The 17,561-nt window shown below is 34.8% G+C and overlaps 1 protein-coding gene across 2 annotated transcripts in view; it reads left to right on the plus strand.

Moving 5' to 3' along the window:
• Nucleotides 1–17,561, plus strand: part of SGCZ (sarcoglycan zeta) — a 644,756-nt gene that overhangs the window by 594,529 nt on the left and 32,666 nt on the right. The gene's annotated exons all lie outside the window — the stretch shown is intronic.

Here is a 17,561-nt window from a genome sequence, read left to right on the forward strand (position 1 = left end):
ATCTTAAAAAGTATATAAACTGAGAAATAGTGCTGATCACATATTATTAAGGAGTTATTAAATTAGGGTCCTAACATTAGGATCATAATTCAATCAACAACTGAAATTGAAAAGCAAGAACAACAACAAAAAAACACACACACACCAAAAACACACAAACACACAAAACAGAAAGTTAAAGGGATGATTGGGATCAGCGAATAATTTTTAAAGACAACTTTAAGCACAATTTCTATTCAATTATTTCATTCACAACAATAACACACGTTTTATTAAAACTAGCCAAAGAGGCCCACATTATTTTAAGAAAGAAAAACGATGAAATATCTTTGACTTAGTGTTATCCAGATAGGAGTTTGGGAACAGCTTCTGGGATATCTGTCATATCTAGTTAGGTCCAACTTAGTCCTCTGCGCCCAATGAGAGCAGTTAGCATGGTAATTGGCCTCTGCTCTCGATGGGTTTTGGGGTTGAATCCTATCTCTACTATTCAATAATTTAAATAAATCATATATGCCTCCAATTTTTCTTAATCTAAATGATAATGATAAATTTAGTGTACAATTACGTGTGTGTGCGCACATACATGCCTTTGTGTGCATCTGTATGTTTAGAAGGTTTTCCACACATAATAAAGATGTTGTAAAGGTTAGCTCTTTATTCTTATTAATGAAGAGAAATAATAATATTGTCAATGTCCCAGAGATGGCTGCGTGGACTTCAAGAAAGATTTACTATTAAATAACAATGAAATTCAACAAGGGTTGTTGAAAGGGGATCCTCATTGGGCATCCCTGGGATTGCTCACAACCCACTACCACCCTCATGTCCTGTCTTTTGTGAGAGTGTCCTGCTGAGTAGCTGGGACCTGTAACATCAGGTTGGTGTTTGGTTGTGGCCCCTATTACTGTCCATCTGCCTTATTTTCCTTTTTTTCTTAAAATTCCTTGGAAAGGTCAGGAAAGGAGGTATGCATATGAGGGAAAAATTAACCAAATTGACCTGTCTAAGTCCTGTGATGGGGGCAAGGGAGACTTAAAAAAGCATGAAGATATGGTTAGTGTAGAACACAGACAAATCACTAAGGACATTGACTGTTAGGGCCCTTTGCACTAACATGTGAATTGCTGGTTGTTAGAAAAGTTGGGTATGTGTTTAGAAATGCACTCAGGGAGTTTGGGCACATCTGACTTCAATATTTAGCAATCTTTGAACCTTGATAGTGCATACTGGAAATCAGCTTTGAAACCAGCATAATTCTGAAACAGCATTTAGAATATTACACAGTTACCCCAAAATTACTTAATCAGTATTCAGATATTCCCATGGGGTACTTTGCATTCATAAATGAAGGGACGTTCTAGAGCTCTGGACAGCTTTTAGGATTCATGGAATTTTAACTTTCTCTGATCTTTATGTTACCTTGACTTGTCTCATAACAATTGTGGTGGAATGCTCTCTTTACAAAATTAGACACATTCAGTAGTTTTTGAAATTTTTTCTTTGAGGTAGGTAGATACTCAATTTTATTTTCCTCTTTTTCTTGGTATCCTTGGACTATAATTTGAGCCATTAAGTCAGGGGAGAATGTGCCTCCTGAAAAATCTAAGTTTTTCTGCTTTTTAATTAACTGTCTTGAAGCAGTCATCTCTGCTAACCTGTTCATTTTTTTCTTGCTCTCTCTCCCCCTCTGTGTATGTATGAATGTGTGTGTGTATGTATGTATAGTATATATGAATAGTATATATGTATATATGTATGTATAGATGGACAACTACTTTTATCTCACTCTGGCTCTCTTTTTCCATTTCTTTCTCTATCTCAAAATTATACACATAACTGAGTTTATTCTTCATATATTCTTGATTGATCTATATTTCCCAATTATCTCAGAAAATTAATCAGTTTTACAATAGATTTATGTACTATATGATTCCAGAAATCCCATCTAACAAAATAATGTAATCCTGAGGCCATCATTTCTGAATCCAACATAATTTTGTAAGGGTTTGAGGAATAGCACTTAGGATGAAAGAATGAGCGTGCCTCTCCACATTGTTAACAGATGCACGGAGAGTAACTGAGCTGATTAGAATCGCCACCACCTCCCCAAGTCTCCAGGCACATTTCTGTTTCTCATAGACACAAGCATACACGTGCCCTCTCAAGCCCCGCTAGGCCCATACTCCTTTGCTAGATGATTGCATATTAATTTTATAGTAGCTGTGTTCCTTCCTGTGATGCTTCTAAAATAAAAGGGGGAAAATATATCAAAGACAAATGTAATTTAGCATTTTACATGCTTGGAGGAGAAAATCGTGCATAGCATCGCATGCAATTTAGGGGAACGAGAATTGATTAGTAAGCCCACATATACTTTAAAGCAGTGCTTGAATCATTGAGCACATAACACTGCAAAGAAACATTGACTCCCGGGTGCTTCATATAATTAGTTAGCTGCTCTGACAAGACTTCAGAGTTGAAGTGACAAGAGATCTGTGTGAAGTTTATTCTAGAATTTTAACTTTGTGACACAAAAATGTTCTATTTAAGGAAGATTCTTAGGAATTAAAATGAGCCCTTCCTAACATTATCCTTTGTGAACAATGGTATTTTGTACATGGACTTCTCTTTCAGGGTGACAGAAGTGGATGCATTTATTTAGTGTGTCTGTACACCTGACACAAAATCATTGATGCCTAAAATTATTGATTGATCTAGTATCGCTCAGGATATTTACATTTACCCTTCCTAAAATGTAGCAGGAATTTACGCCATACATGTAAATACTAGTGACAGCGGTTCTCAACCTGTGGGTCGTGACCATCAGAAAATACATATAGCATATCAGATATTTACATTACGATTCATAACAGTAGCAAAATTACAGTTACGAAGTAGCAACAAAAATCATTTTATGGTTGCAGGTTACCACAACATGAGGAACTGTATTAAAGGGTCACGGCATTAGGAAGGTTGAGAACCACTGTTTCAGGAGGAAAATGGCAAATGGTTACCTGAACACAACCACCCCACAGTTGCCTATCACCATGATGAGCAATCAGATACTTGAAATGTATAACTCTTTACTCTTGATATTACTTGACTTGCTCAGTAATTATTTACTTAAATCTTAATTTGTGGTGGTGTTTTTTTTTTTCATTTAAAAATTTATCTTTATTGTTTAAAGTATGACAGATGTCCCCTTGGGTGTTTCTCTTTTCCCATTGACCCCCTCCACCCTGCACCCGCCCCTCCCAGGCCTTCACCACACTATTGTCTGTATCCATGGGCTATGAATATATACAAATAAGTTCCCTGATTCATCTCTCTTAAATCTTCATTTGAATACACTTATTTGACCTTTACATGCCCTCTCTGTGTTATTGGATATTTTGGAGTTTCACTTGTTAGCTCACATATGCATGCTTGAGTGCAAACCTTATTTGCATTTTGTATCCCCTACTATTGGCCAATGATATCACTTAATGCAATTATCTTTTGAGAGCAGATAAACAAATAAAAGATAGAAACCTTTACACTCAGAAGACTCAAATTTAGTGCTTTCAGGCAGAATCTATCAACTTCAATTTGTACTTTCATTTGTATTCCATGCCGTATATTCACTTGGAAGCAACGTGCATGTACAAGTCATTTGGCTTTATAAAGTGAAAGACTTTAGCCCTATAGAATGCCTTAGTGTTAAATTAAATGCTATCGGTTGGACTTAGACCTCTCTTCTTTGTATTTGAGAGAAAAAGGAAAAAAACGAAAAGCTAAATGTCTGAGGAGAAAGGGTATGTCTTTTATTTTCAGAGAGTAGAAATTAAAACTGGCAAGCTGAAAGAATAATGAATCCCAGCCACGCATGTACCCATGCCCTTGTGTTGACTTGAAAAGCAAGAGTACCACTCCTTTGTCTCTGTTCTAGCTGAGTGCCTGGGAAGATAGACACGTTCTCATGCCTGTGTGACAACTGAGGAAAGGATTTTCTGAAGGGCTGTCTTTTAAATTAAACACCACGTGTCTGGGTTGAAATCAATATTTTCTGGTTTGTTTTTATTAGTTTGTCTGCTACATCCTGGTTCTTGTCTGTTAAATCGGCACATGGTGAAGGGGGCAGCTTTGGAACCAAGCGTTCTGTTATGCAAGACCATCGTTCCCCCCACCTGTCCAAATGCCAAGAATGTGTACCACTCAGCCGGCAGGATGGATGGAGCGCCTTGGTCCGAATGGCACTTGAAGAAATGTGATTAGATCAGGCGCCGAGGAAAGTACTGTGCAGGCATTCATTTACTCGAGTGTGGCATTTCAAGTTCACAGAGTAGGGTAAATCACCCACCTCACTCACCTAGTTTTCCAGTTGCTTTTAAACCTCCGGAGGAGAAAGATTTTGGAGACACTAATGATGAGTACCACTGTACCTTACCCCCAAATCTCCAGGTAAATCTTGTGGAAAGGTTTGAAGTGTATAAATGATGAACTAGGCCCTATTGGCTATCTTCTTCATGACTTATTTTTCTAAGCTATCATTTAAATGTTTCCTACTTTTGTTAAAGCAAAACTTGAAAATATACTTTTATAATAAAAATGTGAAAAACGTCTTTAAAGAGGACAGTCCCTTTAAAAAATAATTAGGGTGTGTTGAATTAACATGTTTTTGTAGTGGTTTTAATTTTTTTCCATTGATGTTTAAAATGTATCTTATAGCCATGGGCCTTAAGTCCCCAAATATCTCAAAGGTATAATTTATCCTTCCATCATGTGAATGAATTGTCAGATTTCTTATATATCATGATGAAGTTTAAAAATATATATTACTTATAGAATGTGGTGTCCTGGAAGTGTGTGCAATTTTGTCTTCCTTAAATAGAAAGTTAAAAGTGTCACAAAGTTAAAATTCTAGAATACTTTTTGTTGTTTGCCGACTGTCAGCCAGGAGCTGGGGTTCCCTCCTGGAGCCCACGCATCTTCCTTCGCAGGTTTTCCAAGCCTCCTGCCTCCAGGAGCACTGAGTTGAGTTTCTCTCATGATTCAAATCCTCCAATATTCTCTTCTGCCACAGCTGGGAAAAGGCTATCTGTTTTTACTAGCTCATGTGATTACATTGCCTCATTACATTGTCCAGACGCCTGCATAATCCGGGAGGATCCCCCTATTTTGAGGTCAATAGGTTAATAACCACCAGTACATCTGTGAACACCTTTGTCATGGAGCGTATTCACAGGAAGCAGGACTTACGAGTGAACATCTTTGGAGAGGGGGTCATTTGTCTGTCTTGCGTACGGTACCAATCATTGAATCTCTCTAAGCCTCTGTTTTTCTTCTTTAAGGGAGTATTTAGAGGACACACCACATAGGATTTGGGTGGAGGTAAAAGATACATTGAAAATCACTTAGGAAGAACCATAGCACAAATTTGGCATTTAATAACAACCACCATATTATAATTTTTAAATGCCATTAATGTTCTCCTGATTTGTTTGATGTTTTTAAGGTAGATAGTTGTAAAGGAAATTAAAATACATTGCACAACAGATAAAGAAGGAAAATAAAATAAGAGAGTTGAAAATACATGGCATGGAAATTGTATATTCAATATTAGAAATGGAAAACTATACACTTTACTAGATATTTAGAGATAGTAGAAGAGCTCTTGAAAAAACGTCAACAGAAGGACAAAATATGGATAAGTAATACTAGTTATTGTCCCAAAATACAGGAGCTCAAACAATATACATTTTATTTTTCTCTCATATCAGAGTTCAGACATAGGCAGATACCGAGACATCTAGTGATAATAGGTTCCTTAAAACTTCCATGTCTGCAAGCCTTTCTTTGATCAGGTTGTTGTCCCTGGTAATCAGCTTGAGGCTGTCATATACTGTCTTCTCTGCATTTCAGCATAAGAGAAGTGAGAAAAAGAGGAAGCAGGAAAAAGGACTTTTCTTAGAATATCACGATCTGGAAATGGCACTCATCACTGACATATTGGCCAAAATTTAGTTGCGCACTTATGTGTAGCTGGAAAGGCTAGCTCTATGTTCTTTGCTAAAACTTGGGATGGGAACTTCTATTAGTAAAGGAAGAATGGGTTAAATGAGAAAAGGAACCATTTCTGCCACAATGCAATATACAGATCGTGTATCATAGAAATGTACATTGAAACTTATATGATCCTATTAACCAATGTCACCCCAATACATTTAAATAAAAAAGAAATCAAGAAAATATCCTTATTCCCTATTGTCATCTTCGTCAAACTGAAATCTTACTACCAGTATCAGGATAAAAAAAGTTTAACATGGCACTTTTTAAAAATTTCTCTCAACGTATACTCTCTAGGTAGGTCAGTCCACTCATTTTTCCATTCCTTTGCAACTCTAAATGGTTGACGTCAAGAACTGAGTTTTGGAGAGTTAAAGTTAAAGTAGAAAATTACTTTTAGGCAACTCAGAATGTCCAGAGCTGAATGAAAGAAGTCAAGTCAAAATCAATAGAGGAATTCTGGCATTGAAATACCCAGGAAATAGCAAGCCAACTTCAAATCCAGAAGATTAATGGCTGAGGTGAATTTGGAGATTGAGACAATATTTCAGAGCTGGATAGATAGCAGTCTGTGTGAAACTAAGTTAAAAACAGATAATTGTGCTGTGTTGTATTGAGGGTAGAAACCAGGCTTGAGTATTTACATCTCCATTTATGGGACATAGGCCTAAAATACAGATGCAGAAGCTCATTGCAGATGAACAGATGACTTCTTTTCCCCTTCCTTCCTTCCTTCCTTCCTTCCTTCCTTCCTTCCTTGCTTCCTTCCTCCCTCCCTTCACTCCCTCCCTCCCTCCCTCCCTTCACTCCCTCCTGCCTCCATCCTTTATTCCTCCCCTCCCTCCCTCCCTCTCCCTCCCTCCCTCTCTCCCTTCCTCCCACCTCTCCCTTTCTTCCTGCCTTTGAGAGGCAGGCAGTTAAGAGCAAAGACAGACCAGTAGAAGTAAGAACAAGTAAGTGGAAGGTGAAAAGAGAAGGGAGTGGCACTTGAGCTTGGGAAAGAAGCATGGCAGGGACAAGGGTTCAAGTGAAGAGGGCATCAGAGAGGGGCGGTGGAGGTGGAGCAGGTTGGTAACACGGGTTACATGTACAGGATTGAGCAAACACAAAAAGGTTCCATGCAGCATTTAGCCAGTTCCCCACGAGGATAACAGCTTGCAAAACAATTTGTGTTCTTTCTAAATGCTCTATTCCTTTACATTTTTGGGGGTGACTGTCTGACAATATCATAATATCTTAATTAGTGTAGCTATCATGTAGGCCGTGATATTGGGTAAAGAGAAACCTTTAAACTTATTCATTTTTAACATTGGTTTTTCTATTCTAGAGCCTTTGCCTTTACATATAAATTTCATAATGTGTATTTCTGTGTTTAAATTCTTGACTGGATTTTGATAGAAATTGCATTAAACCCACACATAAATTTTAGGCGAATCAACATCTTTTCTATAATTGAGTCTTCCAGTTATGAAAATGTTATGTCTCTCAATTTTTTTAGGTTTTAAATTCTTTCATAAACATTTTTGTCATTTTTAGCAACATTCTGTACTTATTTTGATAACTTTCCACTTCCTTCGAAGTAATTATAATTAGTATATTTGCTTCTCTTTTATTTTCTGTATGTTCATTGTTAACATATAACATTTGATTGATCTTTTTCATGTATTGATCTTCTTTTCATGTATCATATATTTTGTAGATTTAGGGGATTTCTTATGTAATAATCATGTCATATGCAAATAGAGATAATTTTATTTCTTTTTAAGCCTTATGATAGTGGCTACAGATTCCAATACTATTTGAATACGAATAGTGAAATGCAGAAAAGATGTATTTTCAACCAAATATTTTGAAAAAACTAAGATGCTCAGATCTTCTGAGGTTCTGGCCAGTCTATTCCAAGATTAAGGATTGTTTACGTTGTTTTCTTATAAATAATATTTAGCATTACTTATATGTGTTTTGTGATAGAATAAATATATAAAAGCCATCAAAAGTCATGAACAAATGGACATAAGACACTGGGGGATAGGGGAGGCTAGGGGACTGTTTAGGGCGGGGGGATAAAATGGACACATATGTAATACCCTTTGTAATACTTTAAGCAATAAAATAAATAAATAAATAAATAAATAAATAAATAAAGTCATGAACATGCCACAGAAAATATGGAGTCTATAATTACTCTTATATTGCTCATGAATCAAATAAAAATTCAATCAAGGAAAAGTACTAATTATTACTTCAAAGTGTTATAAATAGTTGCACATTTCAGAGGTCATAATGAAAAGTGGCATTCTTTAAATAGCAAAAGTGTTCATCAAAATTGTTGAAAAATAATAGGAAAATGCATAAAGTTATAAGCTAAATAAATAAATGGTATATATATATGTGTGTGTGTGTATATATATATATATATATCAATAATCTTTCATTATTATAGATTCAATCCCCAATTTGTAAAGTAATGACTAATTAGCAATTATATTTTGTTACTGTTATGATGAAAGATACTAAGAAAAAGTTTTAAATTTTGGCCCACTAAAACTAGCTATAGGAGATTTATACAACAAAGTAAGTTCTGGATCATGATAAACTGTCACTGAATATAAATATAAATATATTTAGTTTCATGACAATCTAGCTGTGAGTTTTAATTGTTTTGTTGTTGTTATTTTCTCACCCAAGGATATTTTTCCATTGATTTTTAGAGAGAGTGGAAGGGAGGGAGGGAGGGGAAGAGAGGGAGTGAAAGAAACATTGATGTGATAGAGACCCATTTATTGTTTGCTTCACCCACATACCCCCACAGGGGTAGGGGAGGGAACCTGCACCCCAGGTACGTGCCCTTGACCAAGAATTGACCCTGCAACCCTTCAGTACACAGCCAATGCTCTCACCACTGAAGATCACCGGCCAGGGTACAATCTAGCTGTTTTGAAGGGTCAGATGGGAAAGGAGGAGTAGGGTTTGGAGAGGAACAGGCTGGGCACTAATTTCTGAAGAGTTCCAAGGGGTAGTGATTGTAAGCATTGCCTCTGGAGTTGCAACTCTTCTGCTTTCTAAAAGAGTAATTATGGGCAACTTAATTGATAGGCTTCGAAGTCACCAGTTCCTCATCTATGAAACAAGGATATAAGAAATATCATTTAATTAATTTGAACTGAATCATGTAAAAGCCTGCTATCTGACACATAGTAAGTGGTCAATAAATGTAGGAAATAATTATTGTTGTTATAACCATTGCAAAGACTTTAATATTATATTTTAATAAAACAACATTCTTCCACTTGTAGCACTTATTATAAAGTCCTTCTAAATTAAATTGTTTATCATTTATCTCTCATATACACATAATAACATACAATATAATATGGAACATTTTATGTAATACTGAATAGTATTCAATCCACTGTAGGTCTTTCAGAGGTATTTAAGTGAAAAATGATATAAGATCACAAGAAGGGAAATTAAAACAAAAATTAAATGTAGAAAATGTATTATATATTAAACTTTAGAGCAATAAAGTAAAGCATCACAACTATCAAAATAAGAACATTAATAACATATAGGCATAACTTTTGCTATTGACAAACCACAGTGATTTACATTAATTTGTTTGTTCCTCACTACTTAAGGTGATGTGTAGTATTGTCTTCATTTTGCAAACTGAGTCTTAAGGTTAAATAATTTGCACAGAATGCCAGCTCTGAATAGCAGGCCAGAAGTTTGGTATAGCCTCAAGATAGCCCAGTCTCATTTCTGCTTTATCTGCGTCGATACATGCATGTGTCGGTAATACATTCAGATCCCGAATAAGAACTTCTATAACAAGAAGTAGAGCCCCTGGGATCTGATTTATTTAGTAGCGAGGTCATTATTTCAAGCAGATTTATTTAGTAGTCTGGAAAAAGTTCGAGGTGAAGAGGGACGAGCATACTTAAATGCTATCTTTCTGACTTTCTCCACTATATCATAGCGAGCTCCCAGCATAACCTCTCTGTCTTCATGTAGCTATGTAAATTGAAAGCTTAAGATATGCCTAACAATGTCAAGGGAAAAGATTGAGATGAATAATTGATGTTATAATCACGTTGGAGACACGGTAATATAATCTTGGTCTGTAATTTTAAAGGCCTATTGAAATTTGAGGAAGAGCACATTTTAGCTTTAAATCCACTGTGTATTCATTCATCAGGCTGACCTTTGCCTTCAAAAGGATTGTTTAAAGTATGTCAAAATGAGTTTTATTTCTAATTTCACTGTGGAGTTTTCCGTGTGTGCTTTACAGGAGTGGATAAATTCTGTGTTCATATAAATCAGGGGTGGGGAACCTTTTTGCTGCCAAGGGCCATTTGAATATTTATAATATCATTCGCAGGCTATACAATATCATCAACTTAAAAATTAGCCTGCTATATTTGGTCAGACATTTAATTAACTCACCTTATGAACCAGACCAAATGATTTTGCAGGCCTTCAATGGTCTGAGGGCTGGATGTTCCCCACCCCTGATATAAATGATAACCAGGACAATCTTTCATCTATAATAATAAAAGCATAATATGCTAATTAGGCCAGATAGTCAAACAACCTTCCAGACGAAGCCGGGGCTACAAGGCCTAGTCCCTTGCAAGAATTCCATGCATCAGGCCTCTAGTTTCACTATACAGGTGGAGAGGGAAGAAGAGAGATAGGAGAGAAGAAAGGGAAGAGATATTGCAAGATTGAATGGGTTGACTACATTTTCCAATTACTAATTAATTGCATTAATTTCTATTGCTGCTATGATAGTAATTACCACAATCTTAGTGGCTTAGAGACAACAAAAACCTAATTCTAGTAGTCTCCTCAGTTCTGGAGGTTAGAGGTCTGAAAAAGTTCTCTCTGAGCTAAAATCAAGTGTCTGCTGGGCTGTGGTCTTTCCTAGGAGAATCCATTTTCCTGCCTTTTCATCTTTAGAGGCCCTTTGCATTCCTTGACTCCAGGCGCTGACTTCTGTTTCAAAGCCAGCCATAGCAGGCCAAGTCTTCCTCATGCCTTCCTGTCTCTGATTCTCCATTGTCACCTCCCTCTTTCATTTCCAATGATCCTTGTGATTTTTTTGGACCCTCCTGGATAACTTAGGACAATTTCCCTATTTTAAAGTAATCGAAGTAGCAATCTTCCATTTGTCATCAAAATTCTCCTTTGCTTTTAAGGAAACAGTCACGGATTCCAGAGATTAGGATGTGGATTTTGAGGTGGTGGCAGGATAGGAAGAGAATCATTCTGCTACCACACTAAGTATGATTGATCAATTTCATCAAACATTTTTACTCACTAAATTGAGAGTTCCTGGAAGATCAGAAAAGTAAATAAAGGTTTTCTAATATCTTGAATTCAGAATTGGCAGTGAAAAAACAAACAAAAACTAGACATTAGCATATTTGTACTAAGGGCATAATTAGTTTATACTTTTTTTAACTCTGGGTCATCTACCGTACATGATAAATACTTTTGGACAAGCTAGTTATGCCCTCTGTGCTTTTATTGCATCAACTGTAAAATGGGGACATTATTTTTTAAATTGGTCTCAGTTTTATTGTGAAAATTATGCTTTTTGAAATGATTTTTCAGTGCTTAATACATGACTGAATTAGTTTATTCCAAAAATGCCAGCCATGATTATCATTATCTCTAGGAGGAGGGGGGAGTAGAAGGAATAGTGCTATCTCTCTGCCTTGGTTAGTTTCTGACCTCCTCACAAGGTTAATCGAAGAATCAGTCATATTATGTATGAGAGACTATACAAATGACTTGAAATTAGGGGCAACTATTTTTCTTTTCAAAATGTGGCCAATGCAAAAATAAAATAAAATAAAGAATTTACCAACTGCCTCTCATAATTGTCCAGCTGAAAGGCATGAGGCTTAGTGCATGTATTCATTAGTTCGTTGCCTCATTGGTCGAAGGTTTTCTCGGGGGTGCTAACTCCCTGGCAAGGCATTTTGGGATGATTCTTGGGTGCTGCTTGGGCTGAGCATGCTTTCTGGGGCTCTGAGAAGCAGAGCGGGGCTTAGCACATGCTTGAAATGGAATGTTGTGCATAGGAGTCTGAGGTGTCCACATCTGTGCCTGAAACCAGATATGAGCCAAGGAAATTTGCCCATTTTATTAAGAAAATAAAATATATTCATTTTGATCATGGCTCTGGACATGAACTATGAATCCTGTGACATGGGAAGAAAGATGTTTAAGGATTATGCTGTTCTAATACTAGAGGCCTGGTACACAGATTCATGCACATTGAAAGGAAATTAATTAGAAGAAATGTTTTTATATCACTATTCACCCTTTCTCTATAATAGAAGTGTCAACCAAATGCACAATCAACAATGACAGATTGAAACACAGGCTTGCGATTGGCACCAGCGAGAGCTTTACATGTATCGTGCATGCGCGAGTCAACTTAGCCTCTTATAGATATAGAATAAATTTGCTTTATTAAACCTGCTTTCTGATTTAGCTAAACTTTTCCAGCCCAGTGAAGCACCCCAACTTCTCTTTCAGGTAATTGTCAGCAAAACAGCAATAAATATCAACATGAAGCAGATTATTATTATAGATTATGCAGGGAGAACAAAGGGTAAAATATTTAACTGCAGCAGTGTTTATCTATATTCTGTGCAGTGAGAAAACCTGAAATCATTTTCAAGTTCCACCATTTTTTACTTTTCAGTCAAGTCAAGTTTCTAAACTTTCTAAATCTCCATTTTCCAGCGAATGAAAAGAAAATAGGATTCTACCAAGTCTCTTATCTACCTGTTCTAGGACTTCTATGAGGATCAAATGAGATGAGGCACATGAAATGCTTCACAGACATTTGGTTAAAGTGCAAAATGTTTGTACCTGGCTGTAAAGCAAGTCACTTTCCTGGGTTGAAGAAACTCCAAGGAGGCTAGTCGCTAGGGAGAGGAAGCTGGGCATTGCTACGTGACGTCATTACCTGGTGCCCTCAGCGAACTGCTTCCGGGCTGGGCTGGGCTGTGGGCCGTGTTTTGCACCATGGTGTCTTAGCAGTGTTGGCTGTGATTTGGTGGGGTGTCACTCTGGGGTTGTAGTGGGGCCTGTGTCCCACTTGAGGGAAGCCGAGTGTTGCTTTGTTGGGTCCAGGTCTGCAGTGCCATTTATTTGTAAATGGTCAGTGCATGTCACAGCAGCTCCTGTGTTGAGCATCTGCCCCCTGGTGGTCAGTGTGTATCATAGTGACCAGTAGGCAGTTGGATCGACACTTAGCATTTTAGCCAGATAGATAGATAGATAGATAGATAGATAGATAGATAGATAGATATAGATATAGATATAAATATAGAGATAGAGATAGAGATATAGATATAGATATATAGATATATAGATATATAGATAGATATATAGATATATAGATAAATAATGCCAATCCTTCAATATCAGCTTCAATACTCATTTATAGGATCAGTTTCTTATTTAACCTACAAGCCTTTAACATCACTACTTTCCCCATACACCAATACAAAACCCATATGAACTTTGCAAATAACTTACGTTTCATTGCATGGCCTCTTTAAAGTTTATAATTGAGAGTCAAGTGAATTATTTTTTGATAATTATCCTGGTTGTTTGGTCCTTAAAACAAGTGGATCAGAATAAGCTTTCAGTAACCAACCTTTTTACTCATCACTCCTTTATTGTTCAGGGATGAGCAAACGGAGATTTACAGTTGTGAGTACATGAAAACAGTTTCTTCTTGTATTATTATTTGTGAGTTTTGTATTTATTTGTATTAAAACTGTAAGCCTACTTTTCCCCACTATTTTAACAGGTTATCATAGAATCTCAGCTTTAAAACTATCTTCAATTTTAATTACTCCACTTTTCAACCACGTTTGAATCGTCTTTATTTTATCTTTGTAATTTGGTCAGTCATTCTCTCTTTCAACTCTTGGTAACTGAAATCTCATAACCTCTCAAGACAATCTAATTTTATCTTTTGATAAGATTAACTGAAAAAGTCACTTTATCTCTAAAGTAGATAACAAAATATTTTATTTAAGATGACATCTCATTGAGATATTGTTACGTTTTAAGAAGAATTGTGGATGTTTTGTTCAGTTATCGGGCTCACTTTTTAGTAAAAGCTCTTTTATGTGGTAAAATAGAAAACTTTAAGATGAGATAATGTTTCCAGCAATAACTTTGATTTCCTAATAGGGATGAAGGAGAAAAAAAAAGAGAATAAAAACAAGGGTAGAGAAAAATAAAGGTGACTATAATTGCAAAGAAGGCTGCCAAATGGCATTTTAACTAGCTAATATTTTTTGAGACTCTTTCACAACATAGATATTTATGCATATCTTAATATTAATTTTTAATTTATGCCATTTAGAAGTGTCCAGTAATATTTTAAATGGGCAAAAAGTATTGTTGAACCACAATAGTTTATTAATTCTCTATTGTGGGACATTTGGTTTTATCTAATAAACCTAAACAGAGCTTTCGTCAACTTCTTTGTAGCTACTAACTTTTTTGTGCACATAAATACCAACCCCTTTAGGATAATTTCCTTAAAATTGAATTATTTGTACAAAGTATAAGGACCCCAGAAAAAATTCATTATTTTGCCCTCTCATAAGAAGTAAATGAAAATTCCCATGTTGCTGAACCACCACAGATCACTAAGTCTTTAAATTGACTTTACACATATCAATAATGCTAAACAATCATGAAGTACACATTATAGTGTAGTATGTAGATATATGTAGAGATAGATGATAAATAGATAGATAAAGATGATAGGTATAGATAGTAATCTTTTTAAAAAATCTTACACAGTTCTATGAAGAGAAGAGAACACATAGATTTTAATTTTATATATAAGAAAATTAAGATTTCAAATAACTAAATGACTTATTCATTGCCACATTGCTAGTAAGACAAAAAGTTGACCTGGAACTCAAATTTTCTAAGGTATCACATGTCCTCTCTGTTACTCTAATAGAAAAACTACAGACTTTCTGATACTTTGTGTAGTGAACTGAAGAAGTAAATATTTCTGCACAATAATTTAAATAGAAAACTTTAAATATTCAAACGTTGAGCCTGAATTCTATTTTCTTATTTCATGTAGGATTTTAGTCACCTTAATAACAGTGAAAAAACAAAATATTTATATTTTGAAATAAGCATGGAAATTTGGTAAGACATACATGTCATTTTAATACAGCTATCTTAAACTGTTGACTACTTCAAAAAATGCGTTTTTTGTTCAATGAGAAATGACCTTTTTATACGTTTCACACTACTTTAAAATTGAAGTAGCTTTCAAAACTCCTACTAATGGCACCAAAAGTGGAAGATGGTGAATAGCACTTTATCTCAGCCTTGAAGGTGATACAAACCAGCATGACAGGTTGACGTTTCTAACATCCTGGACTCCAGAAAAGATTCGAATAAAATTAAATGTTTTGTTTTGTTGTCTTTTTGTCTTGTTGTTTTGTTTTGTGTTGTTTTTTTTTTTTGGTTTGTTTATTGTAATGCCAAAATTTATAGTGATGCAGAGCTCTTGTGTTTTTTTGTTTGTTTGTTTGTTTGTTCTTAATTATCATATTGGCTATCCAAGTCTCTTTTCCTGTGAATAGCCTATTCACATTTTTGGTCCTTTTTAAAAATGAGTTATTTGTGGTTTTCTTATTGATTTGCAGGAGTTTCTTATGTTTTATGGGTGGTATTTGTTTGTCAGTTATATTTGCTGTAGACTATGTGTATATATTTGGTTTTGGTTTTTAGCTTTGCTTATGGTGCCTTTTATTGTTAAGAAAAAATGTTGTATTAATAGTAAAATGTATCAATTGTTTTCTCAAAGTTTTTATATTTTTATCTTAAGAATTTATCCATCCTTTTCATAAGAAATATGATTTTTATATTAAAGTCTCTGTAAAACCAGAGTGTTTAACTTGGTACCACATTATGAATTTTAATTTGCTATATTTTGATTACTAATAATTGAGGTGGGGTTTTTTTAGATGGTTATTGGCTACTCATAGTCCTCTTGTGAGGTGTCTCTTGAAGTTCTGAATTATTTTTTATTTGTTTTGTTTATCTTTTTCGTATTACTTTTTAGAGTTCTTTATATATTAGGAAATCAGTTTTTGTCAGTTATATGTGTTACAAATACCTTCTCCAAGGTCAAAGTTTTGCCTTTTAACTTATTTTGTCCTTTGTTGAGCAAAAATTCTTGATTTCTGTATATAAAGTTTATCATTTTTTTTACTATATGAAAACTCCTCTAATTTGAAGTCAACAAGATATTCTTCTATATTGTCTTTCACATATTTTATAATTTTACCCAACACAGTTTTAAGCCAGCTGAAATTTATATTTGTTTAGTGGTAAATACAATTTGATTTTTCCCATAATTTATTGTTTGCCTTTTATATTCAGTAGTGACTGCCATAAATCCAGGTTCCATGTGGATGTAAGACTGTTGGTCTGTTTCTGGGGCCTTCTTTTACTCTTTTGGTCTATTTTGCTAGCTCAGATTCACAGTCACACTAGGATTTTATAAGTTTTGTTATCTGGTAGGGGAAATCTGCCCACTTGGAATTTTGGAAGGATTCAAAATTACCTTATTATTCTTGGTCCTGTACTCTTCTATATAGATTTAGAATCTGCTTGTCAGTTTCCATGAAAATATTATTGATTACCTGAGATTGCATTAATCTAAGTTTTCAGAAAATTAACAATTTTAGGTTAGATCTTATTTATGATCACATTATACTCCCATTATATTTAAAATTGCTTTAATGTCTTTAATTAAAATTAATAAATCAATCTAGAAAGGGTTCACATAACTGATTAAATTTAAGTCAAAGTAATTCTCTTATTAATTTTATTAAATTATCTGTAAGTTCTTTTAGGTTCTCTATGAAGAAAACCATATTATATATGGGAAGCATGAGGATTTTGTTACTACTTCCCTAATAAATTTGTTTTTCATATCTTTACATTTTTCCTTCCCTTACTACCACGTAGTAAGACAACAACTATAGTTGAGAGTTGAATTGCAGTAGTAATTTTAGTCACAAGGTAAACTACACAGAACCTTCATACTATTGCTGTTGTTAAGTGAAATATTTTAATACATCACCAATAAGTTTGAAGATGCTGTAGGTTTTGTTGTAGATGATATGTATTGATGAGAAGAAATTCATTTGCATTCCTACTTTTCTAAAAGTGATCATTATTGTTGCTATTATTAATCATGAAACAGCCTTGAAGTTCTGGAATGACCTGTCTACATCTTTTGATATGATTAAGTAGTGTTCTCCATTAATACATTATTATAGATAATTTATTAATTTTCTACTGTTAAACCAAATTTGTATTCTATGATAAATCCTAAGCAAATAATCCCAATATTTCTTATTGTTGGTTGACTCATGATACTATTTCTTTAGATTTCGTACCTATACCCATGAATCCATGTAAGCCTTTAA

This window comes from Myotis nattereri (assembly GCF_964212035.1).
Source record: "Myotis nattereri genome assembly, chromosome: 2".
NCBI classification, from domain to species: Eukaryota; Metazoa; Chordata; class Mammalia; order Chiroptera; family Vespertilionidae; genus Myotis; species Myotis nattereri.